This window comes from Coenobita brevimanus, chromosome 112 (assembly GCF_032717465.1).
Source record: "Coenobita brevimanus isolate Jiangsu-jjx chromosome 112, ASM3271746v2, whole genome shotgun sequence".
Lineage (NCBI taxonomy): Eukaryota > Metazoa > Arthropoda > Malacostraca > Decapoda > Coenobitidae > Coenobita > Coenobita brevimanus.
In genome coordinates this window covers 36,022,295-36,035,758 of record NC_137065.1, presented here as the reverse complement: position 1 = coordinate 36,035,758, position 13,464 = coordinate 36,022,295, and positions in this window count along the sequence as shown.

The window sequence follows — 13,464 nt, the reverse complement described above, 5'->3', positions numbered from 1 at the left end:
GATAAAGGCACGGATAGAAGGATGGAAACCGTGAGGGCAGTTTGAAATTAAAGATTTATGCAAGACTCGATCGAAAACCTTTGAGAAGTCAAATGCAATGGAAAAGATTTCGTCTAAGTCCCGAAAGGAGGATGACCATGAGTTTGAAAGATAGGTGAGAAGATCGGCAGTGGCCATACTGACGATCAGAAAGAAGGTTGTGATAGGAAAAATGCTTTATATTGTTTTTAGAAATAGACTCTAAAACATTTGAAACACAGGATGTTAAAGCAGTTGTGCGGCAGTTATAGGGATGGGAATGGTCACCCTTCTTTTCGACAGGGTGAGTGAGAGTAAACTTCCAGCATGAAGGAGAGCTGCAAGTTGATAGACAAAGGGGAAAGAGTTTACCTATAGGCAGGGTGTAAGCCCAACACAGTTCTTGAGGACAACAGGAGGGACCCCATCAGGCCCATATTCCTTATGCTTACCATGCCTTCTCCCACTTTGTAATTCGCTCAGGTATACCCATTTCACTTCTGTATTCACACCCTTTCTCTCCACACGCCCATACCATGTAAGCACACATTATTGGACTCTGGTGTCCACAGACTTCCATATCCACACGTTTCACAAATCATATTATTCCTTATTGTATCCACTTTCCTTACTCCACACACATTTCTGAACAGTCTCATCTTCACTACTTTTACCCTTAACTCTTCATTATTATACCACACCACAGTTTCACACATGTATATTAGAGTAGGCACTATAACTTCATGCAAACCTCTTGCAACGACGAAACTCGCCCCTCTCCTCCTAATCAAGGTCTTCCTAGTACCAGTCACTTTCCTTCTTGTACCGCTTCACTTTCCAGTTCTTTTGCACATTTACTTCTTTTCTGTCACCGCACTGTGGTACTTAAACTATCACCAATTCGAGTCTCTCTCCATTCACTGTAACATCATACTTACAGTAGAGTCATCTCCCACAACAACCAGCACTTTACTCTTACCCAAGGTATTTTCAAGGCACGATGCTCACAGACATCTACAAAACTCTGCACCAGTCCACCGAACTATTGCCCGCTATTTGCAAACAGCTTTGCGTCATCTGCATACGCCAGATTTTAAATATTTCATCCTCCACCATTCATTACTCCATCCCACCCTCCATTACTCGTGTTTTCACCTCTCTCGTAACACCATCGATAATAACAGTGAACATCCATGGGGACATCGTGTCTCACGCCAGCACTGGCTTTGAACTACTCACTTAGATGCTCTGCTACCCTGATGGACGCTTCACTACCATCGTAATAGCTCTTTACGGCCCTCAGCAGTTTACCAACTACACCACGCACATGCAAAACCTTCCATAATCCTTTTCTGCTTACCTTCTTGAACGCATTTTCCATATTCGAAAGTGGCTGAGCTCTTGAAACATTTGCTTTTAACCCATGAAACCTCAAACCCACAGCTGGTGTATGAGTTATAGTTTGAGATTCACTTAGTCAGTCTATGGCAAAACTCTCCTTGACAAGCTGAATAAAATCGTCTGGTTCAAGCAAGAATAAGCCCAAAGTAAGTCATCCGAAGCCATTACTTTCTCTCTCTCTCTCTTTCTCTCTCTCTCTCTCTCTCTCTCTCTCTCTCTCTCTCTCTCTCTCTCTCTCTCTCTCTCTCTCTTTCTCTCTCTCTCTCTCTCTCTCTCTCTCTCTCTCTCTCTCTCTCTCTTTCTTTCTATCTCTCTCTCTAACCTTACCGAATTTCTTACCACCATAAAATTTAAGAAGGCCTTTGTGTTAGTTGCAGCGTTTCGTGAAATATCAGAATGAAGACTGCATGCACAAAGCACATAGCAAGATATAAATTTGGGGTCTATTGTGGCCCAGTGTAATGGATTTTATGGTTATGACTGGCTCGTATTCTAAGTGGGCTTGAGATTCCGTGGCATCTCTTCCTTAGCGATTTATTCTGCACATTATACCTCAGTATCTTTTTATATGTTAGTTGTGCAAGCCATGTCGAAATTAAAATGATGTAAATAGCATACATGACAGTGCTAAAGTATAACTGTAAATAACTTTCGAAAATTTCGTAGCATATCTTAGTTAGCCACTTATTCTGCATATTGCTGTACATCTCGATATCCTTTTGTAAAGGGTTTACCGCTAGATTTCTTAGCAACTTTAAGAAATGACTCAGTGGCAAAGTTTGAATAATGAAGCAATATTGACATGGGTTTAATTATCAGCTGCTATAGTTACTAATGACTTTATGGAAGAAAAAGCTCTAAGTGATTCATCCTGAAGGTCATCAATAATTATAGCTCCATAACTGTTGAGAATTGGACCCATAGTGATGTAATTTTTTAAACTTAGCTCCAGAAAAAGCTCCTTTAGGTTATTATATATATATATATATATATATATATATATATATATATATATATATATATATATATATATATATATATATATATATATATCGCAGGACACCTTGAATATGCGAGTCCTGTTCACCGTACCGACTGTGGAAAGACTAGGAGACATAAGTGATGGCAGGGTTGTGACTAAATTACACAGGAGAACCACATGCAAAAGAGAGAGAGAGAGAGAGAGAGAGAGAGAGAGAGAGAGAGAGAGAGAGTATAAGACTTAAAGACATTCCCGATTCTTTTCGTGGTTCATTCCTCTGTTGTGTCACACCTCATTCCGTGCAAGAGTATCCCCGTATAAATATCACAAGGGAGATTCTCTATAGTTTATTTTCACCGAAAGGAACTGGTCCATTCCAACAATTTCAATACTATGCCTTGACTGCATGAAATTTGACGGGCCTTGGTTGTGAGGCAGGAATGAATCTCCCTGGTTACCTGTCAAATAAAGCCTCCAGTCTGATTACACTTGGTCATCAACTGAGCTGAAAGGAATTAGGAATCTTCATCGGATAAAGGCAAATCTACTATAGGAGCCAGAAATCGAGCATAAAAAGGTTCAAATTAATGTCAGTCAACAGTACGAGGAATCATGAGGTTAAAGCATATGTGTTCTAACAAACTTGAGGACATTTCCTTCACGTAGTTTCTCAGGAAGAACAAGAGGCCAAGGAGGCTGCTGTACTCTGCTTTCGTCACCCATCCTAAAGAAAAAAAAAGGAAGAAAAAAGATAGAAACTAGAGGCCCCCCCGTGGAGGGAATCACACCAGCTGCGAGTTGATCCATATCTAATGAGGCTTGGAATATGACCTTGACCTTGACCTACTTTCACCAATTTCGAACTCGTAGGAGATTTTCATCCCTACTACATACCTGTAAAATTTTATGATATCTTGAGCGGTTGCAAAGTTATCGTTCTGACAAACACACAGACAAACTAAAAACAATACTCGTCGGAGATTTTTATCCCTGCTATACACCTCTTAAATTTTGTGATGATATCTTCGGCGGTTACGAAGTTATCGTGGTAACACACACACAAACCTTGACCTACTTTCACCTATTTCGAACTCGTGACCGATTTTTTTCCCTACTACACACATGTAAGATTTTGTGATATCTTGAGCGGTTGCGAAGTTATCGGGCTAACACACACACACACACACACACACACACACACACACACACACACACACACACACACACACACACACACACACACACACACACACACACACACACACACTGATAACATTACCAGCTTCGTTATTGCCGCTGTTAAAAAAAAAAAAAAACTAACATTAATTTCACCATAATCTTCCTTCAGGATTTAATTTCGCAGGAATGACACAGAAAGAAGAATGCTGAGAGCCATATAGATAATGAGGATGCGAAGGTGTTAGAGAACCACCGTTTTTTAGGATATATTTTTTGGAGCAATTGTTGATGGGATTATTACGACTGAGGGCACCAAAGTATATAAATTGATTGATTGATTAACCCAAACATAACTGAAGGGGCAACTGCCAGGGTCATATGCAGCCGGATACCAGACAAATACACGACATTGGGAAAAGAATAAAAGTGAAAAATAAACAAGAGATAAAATACAACACACAAAAAACAGTAAATCTAGTAGAGAAGCCTGACTGCCTCCACAAAAACAAGGCGTTAAAGAGGACATTGTTTTGAAGGACGTGTTGATGGCATTACAAACTCTTAAAAAGGTCCACGTTTTGAGGATACTGTTTTGAAGGAAGTGTTGATGGCCTTACACAAAAAGCCTCACGTTTTTTGAGACCATTGTTTTGAAAGAATTGTTGATGGCATAACACGTATAGCTTTTCTGTATCGTTGCTGACTACACTAGTTTGGGATGCAAATTAATTATATCTTATCGTTCCAGGTGCTCCATAAATGACAGTCAGTATTTTTTATACGTTTTTTTCTACTCATGTTTTACTAACGAGACCGTGAATCCTTGCATGACATTTGTTCTCCCCCAAATAATATAACTGAGTAATATCAGGCAGTTGATTGCCAGTTTATTTGTGATTTAGGGAACAGTTTATATCTCTGTCTGCTTAGTTATTTATATCTATCCATCTACCTACCTATCTGTATATAGTTACATACATAATACATTTAGTGGCGCTAGCAATGAGGTCACAAGGTCCACCCGGTTTTAATGGATTTTATAACCACTACCTAGCGGGACCGTACGTGCATACTTAAGTACATACATAATTCATCCATACGAACACATACATATTCATATACTGAGATATATATAGTACTTGCCTCACCACAGTACTTGGCAATGCACCCTATTCCCTCAAGCAGCAGTTCTACATTGGGAAATATAAAGAGGAGCTCTGCTGACAACACGCTAAATTAATGTGTGCTTTGTGCTGCCGAATCATTTCCACCTCTATCATGGCGCTCGCAAGGCCCAGTGTTTAGGGCGGTTGGGCGGTAGGGCGGAGGAACATTACTGAGAGAGAGAGGCTCATTAGCAGTACTGAATGAGGGGTGTGCTTTTGCTGCTTCCACACCTCCGTTAATGTGCTCTTGCTTCTTGAGAGAGAGAGAGAGAGAGAGAGAGAGAGAGTCAATAAGGAATACAAGCTAACTCCTAACCTTTAATTCTAGCCTGACTAGCAAATCTCCCCCACTCATGAGAACTAACAATTCCCATTTCATTGGACAAGCCACTACTTTAGTCGTTTTGTTACTCTCGTAACTTGGTGCTATGTCGTGGTTGCATGAAATTTGATGAGCCTTCGTAATGAGGTAGGAATGAGTCTCCTTGGTTACTAGTCAAATCATCCTTCAGTCTGACTACACATGACCATCAACTGAACTGGAGATGGTTAGGGTTCTTCGTCAGGTGAAAGCAGACTACAGGAGCAAGCAATCGAGCAGAGAGCGGCTTAAATTAGTGCCTATCGACTGCAGAAGGGTCAGAGTTGATTTTAGTCAAGTCTCATTCTTCCCCGCAGACGACAATACGCAAGTCAGATTTACTATATAAGTCCCTACTTCCATTCTAGGTACGAAGAAGTTGGGTTACAGAGATCTCGTCCAAAAATATCAAGGCCGACCTAGTAAATGAACCCGGGACTCTCACGATACGGGCCGATTGTGTTGCCGATTCCACCAGTGGCCTAAGAAATGAACCAGGGATTTCTAGGTTGCGGTCTGAGTATGTTTCCAATTCCACCCCAGCCACTCCATGTATCGTGCAGGGTTGGAAGAAGCACCGAATCCACTAAGCACACCCAGCCTCGCTCAAGCTGTTTAGCGATGAGAAAAATGAGACCTATCCACGAAAGGTGCCGTGATAAAGAAACAGGAAGATTACAGGCGACAGATGCTAGAGTGGGGCGCCTTCGTGTAGTGGCGCCGATATGACCTGACGGTGGAGTTGCCTGGCTCTACATCCGTCCTTCAGTCCCTTCCCTGCACCCCGAAAGGAGGGTGGTTGAACTACGGGAAAAGGGCATCTTCAACCTACAGTCCACCGAGTTCACGTTCAGATGAGGCTGGAGTCTACGACCAGTACCACTACAACTACCACTACCACCACCACCACCACCACCATCATCATTACTACTACTACTCTACTACTACTACTACTATTACTACTAAGCTACCACCACCTTATCGTGCAGGGTTGGCGAATACCTAATAGACAAGGAGAATCAGCTCCCTTGAAGCTATTTAGCAATGGAAAAAATGCGATCTCTTCACGAAAGGTCAAGTGATACAGAAGAGCAAGATTACAGACTAGCAGGAAGTAATGAGCTGTGTGTTAATGGCGGCAAGGTTTGGTTATCGGATAAATGATGAAACTGGATTTTTTTTTTTTTACTCTCAGCCAAAAGGCGCGATTTTTTGCTTTATTTTTATTATTACCAAGTGATTTTAATTAGCTAAATAGAGCAGGCTAGCCCAGAGGCAAATGTCGGCTATATCCAACCCCTCCAGTTCGAATGGTCTATCTTAAATTGAATAAAATAATTTGGCGATAAACTATCCATATCCAGAGGCCATAATCCCACAAGGGCTGGTTACAAACGAATCGCCTTCATATCACCCTACCTTTCGCCATCAGGCTGTCCTATATCCAGCCTAAACTCCATTCATGCATATACCTCTCCAATCCATTCCTTCGTCTCATCCTCGGTCTCCCCCTCCCTTTCCCCCCTCCATTTCATTTACACTCTCCTAGTTAATATCGCGCATGGAGATAACCAGATGTATTAAAGAAACTAAATGCAATACGAGCCATAGCTTTATAATGTACTTTGTTCATTATAACTAATTATTTTCTCATGTTATTGGTGCAGACTACATCGATTTTAAAACGATGTAAATCAGCTTACTCTGCTTAGGCCAAATATGCAATATAAATAACAAAGGAAGAGGTGCTAGGGAGCCTCCTATACCTAGTGCAGCTTGTATCTATCAGTCCATATTAGTTTCGTTGCAGGACCAGACCTCCTCGGAGGGAAAGGGATAGTCGGAAGTAACCCATCCCCATGCTGTCGAAGGGAATATGTGTAGGAAGAATGATGTACCTGTATGTAAAGGTCAATGTGCTTCAGTGAATGAGTGTGTGTGTGTGTGTGTGTGTGTGTGTGTGTGTGTGTGTGTGTGTGTGTGTGTGTGTGTGTGTGTGTGCGTGCGTGCTCGTAAGTGCACCATTAGTAGAATGGACAGAGCTGGAAAACATGAAGGTATATGAAAGTGCATTATAACCAGCATCCTGTTTAAAATGTCCGCCACGGTTTGGGTTCGAACACTACCCTCGGGAAACTCGCAATGCAACACGAGTACGCCATCGACGGAGCCACCACAGCTACGCCAAGCACAATACGGCCCAGATATGCCAATTCCCAGAAGAAGACTTGCAATTCTGAACTCGAGGCGCAGCTCCGATTGCGTGGCTCCCAGAGGCGACCGTCCTTTGTTGGTGCAGATACAGACAGTCGGGGTGAGGTGGAATTTCTGGGTTGTAATCGACTGGAGCACTTTTCCATTTCCAGGGTAGGTTAGGTTATGGTTTAGTCTGTCTTGGTTGCTTTAGGCAGGTTAGGTTAGCCTGCTAAAGTTTGACTGCATTTGGTTTAGTTAGGTCAGGTTAACTTACTCTGTTAGGATTTGGTTTGTCTTGGTTTGGTTTGTCTTTTTTGGTTTGTCTTGGTTTGGTTTGGTCAGATTAGCCTTTTAAAATGAGACTAGATCAGGTTAGCTAGTTTGTTACAGGATTAGGTAAAGTTAGGTGGCGTTAAAATAAGCTAAGTTTGACTTGGGTATATCAGGTTAGTTTAGTCTGTTTGGATTAAATAAAAAAGGTGACGTTAGGCTAGCACAGAGTAAGAGTAGTTAGATTTGTCTGTCAGGATTAGGTAAAGCAGAGAGAGGTTTTAAAGGGAGGAGAGGAGGGACTTGCTGTTATTTATTTATCTTACCATCACAGTTATATCAACCGAATTATGATGTTTCACTACAAAGCTGAATATACAAACTACACGTCCTCCCCCCCCTTCACACACACTAAGTACGGGCAAATAACTTCTGTCTCTCTATATACCTAGGCTCCTTCCCCCAAGGAAAGGGAGGTAGCCGAAACAGGACGAAACACTCCCAATTTACTCATCCACTCAAACACATTCATTCGCATCTTAGCCCCAAAGGGGAGAAGTGACAGATCCTCACCGCACCACGCCGTACGAGGGTCAACTGCGCAGGCCAATCAGTGACATCTGCAGCAGGGCCCGACAGCAGAGCTGGTTTACCCTTGCCACATCATAATAGACTCATCCCCTTACCCGCACCTGACCTGATTAGTTGATTAGACAAAATGCGGGAGAATATCCCCTCAGGGCTGCGTCATCATTTATTTATTCACAATTTCTCTCCATTTATTTCTGTCACGCGCAGCCACTCTTCCTTGCTCAACAGACATCCCTCTCGCATCCAACACTCTCTTCACACTGTCCATCCATCCTATTCGTGGTCTCCCTCTCAGCCTTACACCACTCACATCAGATCTAGTTATCTTCCATTCAGTCACACACTGCTGTACTTCCGGACTCACTAACAAGGCCACACCTTCTCTTGCCCTTCCTCTATCAACACCAGAAAATCTTCCATTCACACTTCCAAACACAGACTCACCCTTCCCTTTCATCTTCGTTCCACTCAAAGCTAACACATCCAACTTCTTTTCACAAACATTTTCCCAATCTCCTCCATTTTAGCCTCAATCGTACTACATCTACGCACATTCACAGACCCAATCTTCAGGGTACGGGGATAACTCCATCCCCCATCCTTTTCTCTGGCCTGTCTCTTTTTTAGGAACTAAAAAGCAGAGGAGAGGGTCCCTAGTCCCCTCACCCCGCCCCTTTTAGTCGCTTTTTACGACATGCAGGGAATACGGTGGCAGTATTCTTCCTAACACAACCTGGCCGCAGAGTAGTAGTACCACCCCACAGTGCGGCCAGATTGTGTCCCCCCCGGCACAGGGGGGACAGAAATAACTTACAAAATGATAACCTCTGCCAGGCGAACAACACTATCAGTTTTTCTTTTGGTAATCTAGTGGCAGTTTGTTCATTACTTTAGGACACAGATCCACACACGCGCATTCGGCATCACAGCACTAAGTAGCCTATGTTTACCCGGAGTCCAGTTTCAAGTCGGTCTGTGGACTTCCTAACACCTATTTCTTAACGATTTATTTAGTCCATAACACCCCGATATTCCCCTAGTAATTACTGATACAAATTACATTATGTCGATCTCAAAATATGACATACGAGTACATGGTTTAGGTGCAATACGAGAAACACATCACTGAGGAAGAAGTGTTTTAGTTTCATTTTGGCCTAATAATACGTTCCTTAGTCTGTGGCAAATCGTCCATTACTTAGGAAAAATTTTACACTATTCTCACCAGATGCACGTTCGATAGTATAATTATCTTTCTGTACATCTGTTTGCGACAAGGTCTGTCTGTATGTATGGAAGCTGTGCTATCTTTTATATGCTCTTAAAAATAATGACATAATTTTGTAATTGCTACTGTACTGTGATTTATATTCAGAAGTTAAAATACATCAATGTTCATGGCAAAGCATTCTTCATTAATGCCTAACGCATTAAACCTCACCATACCGTGGCCCCTCACCTCACCCTGGCCCTCACCTCACCTCACACCAGCCCACACCTCACCTCACACCAGCCCACACCTCACCTCACACCAGCCCACACCTCATCTCACACCAGCCCACACCTCATCTCACACCAGCCCACACCTCATCTCACACCAGCCCACACCTCATCTCACATCAGCCCACACTTCACCTCACACCAGCCCACACCTCACATCAGCCAACACCTCACACCAGCCAACACCTCACACCAGCCCACACCTCACACCAGCCCACACCTCACACCAGCCCACACCTCACACCAGCCCACACCTCACCTCACTTCCCCAGCAAGGCGCTTCCCCTCTGTCAGAGTTCCTGGCTGATAATACAAGTAAAGATAGCCAGACCTCCCAGGCCTGCTGAGGATGGCTACCCGACTTTAAGGCTCCTTCCAACTTCTGATTAGGTTATCCAAAGAAAATTTCCTCCAGGACCCTCAGTGCGGCCGCCACATTTCCTGCCCAAATATTTTACGAGCAGCGGAGGAGCAGCCTGCATTCGGCACGCTATTCCTCCCATCCCCACCCTTCCGCCAACACAATGTTCTTAGCCTTCATTTATCAGTAACCTATTTCTTGTTGGAGCTGTGGTGGTTCGATCGGTACCGTACTCGTCTCACGATGCCTGTGCCTGAAATCTAGGGTTAGATTAATTATCAAAGCGTGACCGACATTTATTGTGGGTGCTGGTAGTAGGCTTGCATAAGATGGCAACTTATATGTTCTGCAGATGGACTATACAGACCAATGCCTAAAGACACCAGTTGCAACACTTTCACTTTTACATACATCACTTCCTACAGATCTTGTCTCCATCCGTACTTTGTTTTTATGGCTATTTACTCTCCTGCTGAGAAAGTCCGGAGCTGCAGATGACTGATACTGACACAGATACGTGTCTTGCTATGTTGTACATGAATATTTCGGTCAGGTTAACACCAGCCAATTTCATTCAGGCACGAAAAATTTGATTACAAGTTTTTATAAAACCACTACTTTACCGTGACTGCAGCCAATTTCATCTCAGTTGGGAAGCGAAGCCTTGGCCTCTCTGAAACTGTTACAGTCGAGTGGCTATTGAAAATGTCTGATTTCCTAATAAAAATTTGTTTATAAGTTTAATGATAATACTCCTCTGTTATATTCTTTCAAGCAGTAAATATACATTTTATTTAAATGCTTGCAAATTGCTCTGATACTTTGGTAGGGTGAGGAAAATCCTGGAAATGATTAAGAAGAAAAATAAACTTGCAGTGGGTAAAGAGACTGGATAGAAATACGGCTATTAACAATATAATAAGTAAATATCACATAGAGGTCATATTTAAAACTGTTATCGGTAGTGTGAAGAATAAAAAGTTCTTGGAGAAAAGGATGTCTTCGATAAGAGTATGGACAAGGTGGCGTCTGACATCTGCACTTGTTGGTTACTGTGACGATCTACACATAAGGGAGGAGGTCTTATTGGAGGAGGTCTGTCTGGTGTTTCAGGCAAGAGACAGGTTACTCGTTCCTGCACATGCACTAATTTTCACTTTGTATTGAAGCTTAATGCAATATATTACCCAGTTATTACCCTTATATACCAACAATATTTTCTGTAAATCAATATTTTTTAGTACCAAAAGTTATACACAAAATAAAAGCTGTCAGGTTGGCATAAACATTAATGCATACGATTCCTGACATTCCCGAAAAAAAAAAAAAGGTCCAAGGCAGTGGTTCTTAACAATTTTGCCGCTGTTACCCCTTGGTACACCAAGATAAGGTATTAGTACCACTTCGTTGCTATAGAGTTCAGTGGTCAGTATCCCATCCCAGTGATCCCACTTAAGAGTAGAAAAACATAGTGGTATTGGTAATGTATTTTCCAAATGATTTTACAAGTTACTGAAGTCAGTATATGGTTTTCAACTAAATTATTATTATTTTTTTCCCCTGTAGGACATACACTTTGCCTACTGGTGTGATGGGCGAAACAATTTTTACGTTAGTCAGAGTTTCTATGGGTGGCTCAGTTTGAGGTAATACTCAAAACATGTCAAAGTCAACAATCATTCTTTTTTGGCCTGTTTTTTAATATAGGAAAACCCGCTCCACAATAGTATGTACAGTAATTGCAAAAGGCATCAGGAGCTTATGTGCTCATTATAACAAAACGGTGTATTTTTCTACCAAGCTTTTTCCATCAAGTAGCCAGATCTTGCTCATGATATTGTTTTTTATTGTCAGGTAAAAAAAGGAAAAAGAAAAATCACCAAGCAATCTTACCGACATCATTCCCTTGAAAAGGCAAAATTACCCTTTTGGGGGTAGCGACCACCAGGAAGAACTACGGTTCTAAGGAACCAATCCCAAACCTGTGACCTCTGATCTTTTAAACTCTATACCCAAGTGTCTCGAAATGAAATTTTGATTTTTTTCCTTAGGGAAATAACTGTGGGCTTTCACCCTTTGGTTCCTTCTGCCGGAAGAAGTAGTAGTTAGAGCAGCCGTACGTGGAAGACGGGATTACCACCAATATCTCCACATTCCCCGGGCAGTTCGGGAGCATTTCTTGTTCAGTCTCGAGGTCCTGAACCACTGAAAAACAGCTTTACTACAAGAGTCATCATCAGTCCCTCACCACATTTTATTTGGACAACTGTGGTACATCCGTTGGGGTCTGTGTAAAGATTACCAACGTCCATCATGAACATATACATCCTCCTCTTCCTTCAGCCATGTATGTTTACTGAATCCATTTACGCAAGTGCGGTTCTCCCTCGAGTGATGTTCAGTGATTATGAGACCAAAGCTTCCCAAGAACAGTCAGCAATTTGTTAATGTACGAAATAAACTCTCCATAGCCGAACTGAACAGAAAGTGAGATACTGAAGGTTCTCCACTGTAGGAATATCGCTAGGAAAGGACACCAGCTCATATTCTCTTACAACCAATGGTGTGATAGACAACCATCATCATCTAAAGTGTAAGTTAAGGGCCTGTCATTAACAGTAACATTTCACAGAACGATAAAGTTCTTGATGGGTTACTCATGCTCTTCCTGGTGCTTCCTTGAAACCAGCATTGATTGTACTGATAACATTCCCATTGGCACCGAACTAAAGAATTGAAGCAGGAATAAAATATATCCACGGGCATCCCGTTTACCTCAAGGAGGCTACTGCGTTACGGTCTTCTCTTCAACTTCTTTAAAAAAATCTTCAGTAAGCGCAAGCGTTGCTGCTTTGTCACTGAGCATATGACTAGAATATCCAGTAACAAATCTTAGAAAGGCATGCAGGAAACTCACAGCTCACACTGCCGTTTCTTATGTCTTGCACACGTGACCTCACTTGTAAGTCGCACTAGCATGACAGACCTTTCCTGAGGTGCTGTGCCTAATAATATTCACTGAGATACGTCCCATGTAGATGGTGCCCCCAAATCAGATGGAGGCGATGCATATGCTGTTGGATTATGTTTCCCATGCAGACGTTTACATGTACTGCACCCAGTGTGAACATTTATTTATGGCCCAGTACATCCTGGGCATCCAACACATTTGTCTAAAAAATACGACAGCGTGATGGATCCCATAGTGGTTAGACAACACATGAAATTTTCCGAGTGACTCAGTTACTGGCTGAGAATTAGGCAACATTTATAATGCCTAATGGAGTCCCTGTGAATGGCCAATTGAATTCTACCTCTGTATTAAATGAGACTGCAGTTTCTATACGCATAATTCTTATTAAACTGGTTGTTCTAGATGCAGCCCTGTAACCTTCTAACGCTGCAGTCTCCTCCTAAAAACATTTATACTGATTACGTT